This window comes from Panulirus ornatus, chromosome 9 (assembly GCF_036320965.1).
Source record: "Panulirus ornatus isolate Po-2019 chromosome 9, ASM3632096v1, whole genome shotgun sequence".
NCBI classification, from domain to species: Eukaryota; Metazoa; Arthropoda; class Malacostraca; order Decapoda; family Palinuridae; genus Panulirus; species Panulirus ornatus.
The window spans coordinates 57,635,942-57,644,978 of record NC_092232.1 but is presented as its reverse complement, the minus strand read 5'-3'; positions in this window follow the sequence as shown (position 1 = coordinate 57,644,978).

Sequence of the window (9,037 nt, the reverse complement as noted above, 5' to 3'; positions counted from 1 at the left end):
TAGATAGATTGTTGTTGTTAGACTGGGTAGGTGTCCGCCTGACATGGGCCCTTGTCTTACGACAGCCCGTTCTTAGAAGTCTGTTTACTGTACAGTTATGTTATTGTTAGAGTCACCAGCAGGTCTCCTCGTAGCAGTTATCTACTGTCGTTGTCACACTAGTGAGGTCTTCACCTACCTGTTGTTTGTTGTCGTTGTTAGATTTTCTAGGTTTACGTCCTACATCTAGAGTGTGGACGGCCCGTTCTCTGATCTAGTTTAACAGGTCATTTCTTGTTTACAGATTCGTCAGGTCCTTGCCTGGCTCGGGCCCTCATCATACGGGCTCTGTAACACGTAAGTATATTTTGTTATCTCTGAATTTACAGCTGTCAACAAGTAAAGTTCGTTAAACCAGAATCTGTACCGTACAGAAAAGCAAACAAATAACAAAATTTGCAACATGATAACAGTCGATATTAGCCATCAGCAGGTAAGGTCATCAAGCCGCACCATACATACGTCAGACAGTAACATCAGTTGTATAACAGGATGTATATATGTTGTTGGATTTAAGGGCTATCACCTAAAGGTCATGAAGCCAGAATGTGAACCATAAGTTCAACATAAAATGATCGTCCAGGTCCAGCAGGTAGCTGCATATGAAGCTATGAATGTCTGTCTTGATTACTGACTACGTAGAGGGAAGGGTTTGGGTAGGAAAGGAATTCGGGAGGAGTATTTTGAGGGGTTCTCGGGAGTGTGATGAGTAGGGACACAAAAATAGTCCTTCTCAGGAGGAGGGTAACAGGTCCTGAGGCTCAGCCCAGGTGATGGTGTGAGCAGTACACACATCACCAGCACACCTTTGATGGCGCTCCTACACCTTCGTGGCTGCTGCACTCCACACAGGAGCAGGGGAAGATGGCACATATCTATGAAGCGAAAAGGTTTTCGATGAGACTGCTATTTCTTCCCTTCCCTGGTCGATGATACAGCCTTTCCCCAAGGTTACTTGTCATTCCTGGTGTAACGACTTATGGGTTGAGTCCGGTAACACCTTTTGAATAATAGTATGGAACAGAGTGGAGTGACCAGGATGAACAGCGTGTTCTGCACTTCAACTGATTAATTATATGATAAGAATTAAGAGAATTACACACCATAAATGTCACTTGCAAGGATCAAGCCAGAGATGAAGCATAGATAACTAGAAGGGTTAAGGAAACAAAAATTGTAAAATACCTTTACCCGGGATCAGTAGCACCTGTGGCAATGGACACACCTTCGTAATGCTTGATCACTTACAAGCGACAAACTATGATACGTAAACCTTAGGTACTGTTCATCAGGAGAACAATTTACAAATATTCATAAAAGACATATATATGTTAGATGTATCTTTATCCGAGACGTGTAACACTTGTGTGGATAGACACAGCTTTGTAATGCATGATCCATTACACGAAATGAACTTCACTAACGAAGAGTTATACAACGCGTCGTTGAAGAACATTAATCAAATACCTATACAGAATTTTTATGTTACGTAAAAGATATTTCTTGATAGTAGTAAACACAAGAAATGGTGACGAAAGAAAAGGGATGTAGAGGTAAATATTTTGTTAAAAAATGAATTGCTCCTGCCTTAAACTAGCTCCTTGCAATGGATTTTGTTTTAGATACCCACAGTAAGATATATTGTGTGATTAATCACTATAAATGTTTATGTTTAACAGATCTTTTATTTCTTATAGTATTTCACTGATTCAGGTTTAAGAACCTTCGTCCTGAACAACCATTATAATGCAACACAATACATATTTACCATAAATAAATCATTTATCACAATAACCATTATGTTTGTACCAGATTCTTTAAGTCCTCAATCACGTTTGTTAATATATAAGGAATTTCTCCGCCACATTTCAATACATAACATATATCTACACGTGTGGAAATATATGTATATGTTTTTATAAATCTTTCTTTCGCTTTTATGATTAAGGTGTAAGATATCCTTCTGAAGAAAATACTAGATAATATTATAGGTTATGTGCGTGTGTGTGTGTGTGTGTGTGTGTGTGTGTGTGTGAGCGCACATAGGAGTGAAAACATATTTTACACTTACAAGGTTAAGAGACGGGGCAACACGAGTGTACAAATCCTTCCTCAAAAGACTCACGTGATAATGATTAAAGTAGTATACACACATACACACACACACACACACACACACACACACACACACACACACACACACACACACACACACGCACAAACACACACACACACACACACACACACACACACACACACACACACACACACACACACACACACACACAGAGCGGCGCTTTCAATTTTTGATTTAGATTGATTTCCTATCTTAGTTTCATCTACGGAATTCTACATCTTCAGTTCAGCACAACATTGTGGTAATGAAGGGAAAGTCACCACATTTACAAGCCGAGTACACGTAGCTTATCCCACCTCGTTGGAGAGAAAACTTACCTGTATTTGAATTAATGAACGGGCACAGAGAAGACTAAATTTTATCACACATTTATTATACAACTATATCATTTATATTATATACATTACCACATTTCCTGCACTTTCCATCACAAATTTGCCGAGGTCATAACCTTGTACTTACCATTACCTTACAACCTTAAGGATGGTGGTCTACAACACCTCTAGATTGATGGAGAAAACGAATAGTTTCGTTTTACTATTAAGACCACAGAAGTGCGGTAATTCCACTTCACTACCACTAAATACTAGTTATTTTACTTGTTGATTTTCACGGCTAAGATTTTCATCCTCTGAGCGAAGCCATACAATAATCGTCCTTATCTACTCTGAGCATTGCATAGCCTCCTGATGATCAAGATTGCTGTTTTGGTTGTCCGTTTCCCTTGTTACTGCTGCGCCTCACTGCACACCTTACATGAGTGCCTTCCACAGTATTAGGGACATCTGCTGGGCCTCACTGTAGCTACTTCTGGGACGGTTGCCAATCTTCCTCGTATTCCCTCATGACCACAGCGCCAAACCGACTCCCGCCATCAGGCCGAAACGCACAAACATTTCTGACAAAATTGAGACAACCGCTTTCGCATCAGTTTTGACACCAAGTGAATTTATATGACAATTACGCTCAAGATGCTTGGTTTTTCGTTCGTGGATTGAACAGAAGCAACCAACGATGGTTGCTACTGCTCAATCCATGAAGTCCCCCCCACCACGGAAAGGTAACCAAGCTTCGGGGGGGATGGGTGTTTACCCTGACGCCAACGGAGAAACTCAATATTAGTGCAGAGATCTTTTCCTCGGTAAAGAAAGTGCCGCCGGACTCCGCCCTCATCAGGTTACTGCACGACAGCAAAGATCACCATTTGGTAGGCTGTGCTATAGGCAGCACAGCTCCGTCAAAGATCTCACTCCATAAGTGAACTTATATAGATTCCTTTTTTAACATTTTGTCTTGTCTATAAGGAACTCATCAGTTCTTCTCCAGTGAAAGCAAAAAATCATCGAGAAATTCATTTGCTTCCTCAATATCAGGATCTTGTGGCTCTGTGTGGGGGACGGGGCTGGTGGGCTGTGTGTCTGGCTGTGTCTGGGGAGCGGGGCTGGTGGTCTCTGTGACTGGCTGTGTCTGGGGAGCGGGGCTGGTGGTCTCTGTGACTTGCTGTGTCTGGGGAGCGGGGCTGGTGGTCTCTGTGACTTGCTGTGTCTGGGAAGCGGGGCTGGTGGTCTCTGTGACTTGCTGTGTCTGGAGATCATGGGAAATCTTGGGTATAAATTTCAATATACTGTGAGCGATATCGTCTCTCAACCGATTCCTCTCGATCTTCTCTTGCACGGCCTTCATGATACGTTTGGGCGGCTTTCTCCATTTTCTTTGCATTTCAGTTGGTGATCCTGCGCCATCGAGCCACATGATACCAGAATAGTATCGTTCCTGTTTCCCAACGGGTCCAATCTTGGTGTCACACATGATGCCGAGTGAACCCAAATGGCGGCCGATGTTTACGTTGGAAGCCACGGGCTCGTTATGTATCTTGCAGTAACTTTCATACCGTTGCTGCAGCTCTTTCCTGCTGATAAGGTACCGCTTCATAGTAATAGTCTTTCCCTTCATTTGAACGAAGGTATTCATGAAACTAACAAAGGAAGCCTTTCCGTTGTAATCCCGTTTGTAGTAACAGAAAGCCATTGAAGACGTGGACTGGGTCAGGCGAAGTTACACAGACTAACAAGATAGTCCTGTAATCAATGGTCCTGTATCAGCACTGAACTCGAAATACGTCAGAACGACAATTTCAACCCAGGGCTGGAGGGCCAATTGATGATATTCTCACGTCTTGCTCAACCAAGTAACCTCGGTTAGACCTTGTTTATATTCAAATATAGTAAAGTTAATATAGTGAAGCTTGATGATTCTATTCATATGTAAGTTGCAATGTAGTTTGTATATATATATATATATATATATATATATATATATATATATATATATATATATATATATATATATATATATATCCCTGGGGATAGGGGAGAAAGAATCCTTCCCACGTATTCCCTGCGTGTCGTAGAAGGCGACTGAAAGGGGAGGGAGCGGGGGCTGGAAATCCTCCCCTCTCACTTTTTTTTCTTTTTCTTTTTTTTTTTTTAATTTTCCAAAAGAAGGAACAGAGAAGGGGCCCAGGTGAGGATATTCCCTCAAGGGCCCAGTCCTCTGTTCTCAACGCTACCTCGCTAATGCGGGAAATGGCGAATAGTATGAAAAGAAAAAAAAAATATATATATATATATATATATATATATATATATATATATATATATATATATATATATATATATATATATATATATATATATATATATATATATATATACATATATATACGTATATATTTTCAATAATGGATGGAACTTGGCTCCTAAGGTGATTTTGTTGTTGGAGTTGGACCTCCAGCCATTCTGTCCACCTTTTCCCTTTCTAGACATGTGGTGGTGCATTGGGTAGTGTGGCAACCTTCGTCTTCATCTTTTTGGGTGCAGGCTTGCAAACCTCGTGGAGTAGTTGTGGGGTTTGCTTCTTTGCTGCACCCGACATAGCCATCTGGGCGTAGCTATCTACCCGGGCTGGTGGGTCAGCCACCATCGCTACACGCTCACTCGGTACCTGGGCTGGTGGACGAGCAGCCTTCCTTTCTTCCATGGCTACAGTCTGCCTAACGACCTGGGGTTGTGGAGCAGCCATCCTTACTACCAACCAGGTTGGTTGGGCAGCCTTCTTTCGTTTCTTTGCTACACCCTTCTGGTTGGGCTGGTTGGGCAACTTTCTTTTTCCTCTTCTTCGATACAACCTGCCAACCGAATTCGTCTGCTGGTGGGTCCGTTTCTTTCATGGATACAACCTCTGTAGCCACTTGGGCTGGCCGGTCAACCTTCGGTTGTAGGTAAAAGTATATATATAGAATAATGTGGTTATCATCAGCAGCCAGAGGCCATTCCTCCCTCCTTGCCTGCAGAGTTCTTGATTTTCTGGAAAGTTCTACGAGATTCTGGTAAGATAAATACCATTGAGAGGACGTTGTTAGGGGACAGTCAGGTTCAGTTTAGAGTTGGTTGTGGGATGGTCCTTTTACTGTGTCGTATCAGCCAGATGGGTATTTCTTTTCACAGTTTTCGTTAAAGTTTGTTTTCTAGAAGCATAATCTAGAGTACTATTTTCCATATGTTTATCATTTTTGTTGTTATAGTTTCATTATCATCATTAGTTTTGTTATTGTTGACTTTCAGATATTTGATGTTATGTTCGTGATTGCCGTGGAAGCGTCTGACATCTTGCTAGAAGACTTTCTGGTCACAATATTTCTGCACTGGGGAGTTGATCGTATTCTTTTATTGCAGGTTTTGTTATTATCTTGCTTTACATTAAGGTCTACTGGAGGTTTTCCCAATGCTGGTTGAACATATGTCCAGCAACAGGAGATAGCGTAAGATACAGTATTGATGAAACTTATCTATCTATATACTTATCTAAATATCGCTCTGTCAATCTATCAATATAACTATGTATCTATCTATCTATCTTTATCTGAAAGTCAATTATAATGAAATCATTGATATATGAAGTATAACAATGTCCTCTCAATGGCAATTATCTCACCAGAATCTTCTAGAACCTTCCAGAAAACTATGAACTCTGCAGGCAAGGAGGGAGGAATGGTCTCCGGCTATTGATAAAACCATATTATTCCATATATATGTTTATATATACATATTCATGTATATATATGAATGTATATATAACGTACAGAATAATGCAGCCATCATCAGTATCGAAGAAAACTGAAGAGATGAGGTCCCACCGAGATTCGAACTCGGATTGCTGGATTTAGAGTCCAGAGTGCTAACCCTTACACCATGGGACCTGATAAGAAAAGATGTGATTTCATCTAAATGTTTTACATATAATCAACCAGAGGCCATTCCTCCCTCCCTGCCTGCAGGGTTCAAGGTTTTCTAGAAGGTTCTCGAAGATTCTGGTAAGATCATTACCTTTGAGAGGTCGTCGTTAGATGACAGTCAGGTTCACTCTATGGTTGGTGTTTGTAGTTGGTTGTCCGAGGATGTTGTTATACTTGATCAATTTTGTAATTGTTGACTTTCAGGTAGGAAGTACTCATTTACGATGCATCCTTGTACTCACAACAACCTTATGAGTCACTTCAAGATTTATCTTCACTACAACTTTATCTTCACTACACTATTAAGGTTGAAGTCAATGGTCACATTCACTACAATCTCAACACGACTGGTCTTATACCTAACCCATATTATCACTACATCCATGTACATGTATTTCTTGCAGAATAACTCAGATATCAATGATTTCTGTGAAAATTGACATATACAGCCTTACGTATCTATCGATCTGTCTAATATCTGTTCTTTACCTATCTATCTATCTATCTATCTATCTATCTATCTATCTATCTTTCTAAATCAGAAAGTCAACAACAATATCATTAATGATACGTAAAACTACGTCCTCTCAATGGCAGTTCCTACCCAGAATCTTCGAGAACCTTCTAGAAAACCTTGAACCCTGCAGGCAGGGAGGGAGGAATGGCCTCTGGTTGATTATATGTAAAACATTTAGATGAAATCACATCTTTTCTTATCAGGTCCCATGGTGTAAGGGTTAGCACTCTCGACTCTAAATCCAGCAGTCCGAGTTCGAATCTCGTTGGGACCTCACCTTTTCAGTTTTCTTAGAAATTGATGATGGAACTGAGCCATATAGTTGACCTTCGATGGACATATATTTCTTACGGCCCACTATTTTATTTAAGTATGAAGATCTCACGGCAGAGAGGAAACGTGTGATATTCAAAATCAAAAGCCGCAATTGCCCTCATGGTAATGGTCGACATGTTTGCAGACAGATGACACAGACATGTGAGAAGTTAGACAAATATGGACGTTCCTGGTTGCTGTATAGCCTAGGTTTATTATCACTTGTAATGAAGGAGAAATGTTGCACATTATTCCACACCTTTTAATTTAGGCTAGGTTAGTCTAGGATGACTAGGGTCCATAACGTAACAGAGCTGGGAAATGCATCATATCGGATCTGTATTTGTGCAAAATGGCGCAAGTTTGTGGAAGTGATTTACGCAATGCCGGAGAGAATCCACCTCCACCAGAAATAATGTCTCAGACCATACAATATCTGCTGTTGGACGAGCAGGGGACATTAGACCAATATATTCCTGTAGTTTACTGCTCTTCCCAAACACGCAGCAAGACATTCGTAAAAGCGTTAAACTGAACTTTTCCATCGGTTTTCATATCTTTAATTACTTACACCAGTTCCAACAGATGGAAAAAATCATTTGAAAAATCAGAAATTATTTGCCTATAAAAAGCATTTTGATCGATCGTACCAAATATTCAATTATTTATGTACCCGACAAAATATTCAGTCACTCCTATATCCGACATTTTTCCTGCTGGCTGGTGCCGTTAAAGTCATATGGTAATTTACCGCAATTAGATTATAGATATATTCATCTATATGGAATGGCTCAGCGTGAAGAAACATATATATTTTCACTAAATCCTCCTCTTCACTACATAGTTCTAAAACATCTTGACTACACCATTGTATGACCACATTGTGTTCTTATCTTCACCACAGCCTCGGCAAAATTGATGTTTTCTTTACACATCAGGGTAGATGGCCATCTTTATGATGACAGAGAACACACATAACATATCAAACCACTTATCTTTAGTCACTTTAATCTAATTTCTGCTGATAAAAACGAATTATAATGACAATCCTTCTGTTCTGTGACAGGACATTGTACGGGTGAAGGAACTGTTGTCAGACACATGTATTAAACTACTGAGAAATAAACTTAACTGTATTAAAGTATTAACTTCACTATATTAGACTTCTCTATATTAAGCTATGCTAGGATATGATCAGTTCCCAGGTTATATAAGGGCGGGAGCCGGGCCGAGAGCATCATTTGAGCTGTGACCTCTGTCGAGTGAACATCTCTGCTCCGCCTTGCAAGCTCCCCCAACCTTTCCTCGAACACTTCAATATAATAATGTTCACCAAGGAGGTAGGACGATCCTCCTTTGTCCAGGAGATGGAATTTGAATATGTCCATGTATTTGACATGGGCTATGGCTGTGTGGACATGGAAGTGGAATATCCAGACGTGGAAGTGATGGATGGAGTGGAACTTGGCTGTGTGGATATGGAGGTGGAATACCCAGACGTTGAAGAGATGGATGGAGTGGAATTGGTGGAATACCCGGACGTGGAAGTCATGGATGGAGTGGAATTTGGCTGTGTGGATATGGAGGTGGAATACCCAGAAGTGGAATTGGAGGAAATGGAATATGGGTGAAGCTGGTATGAACGCCATATGGATTTGGTGAAGGTTGACCTCGTAATGTTTTGACGTAAAATAGGTCAACCACTGTGACCATGTGGCGGGGAGGGCCACATCCA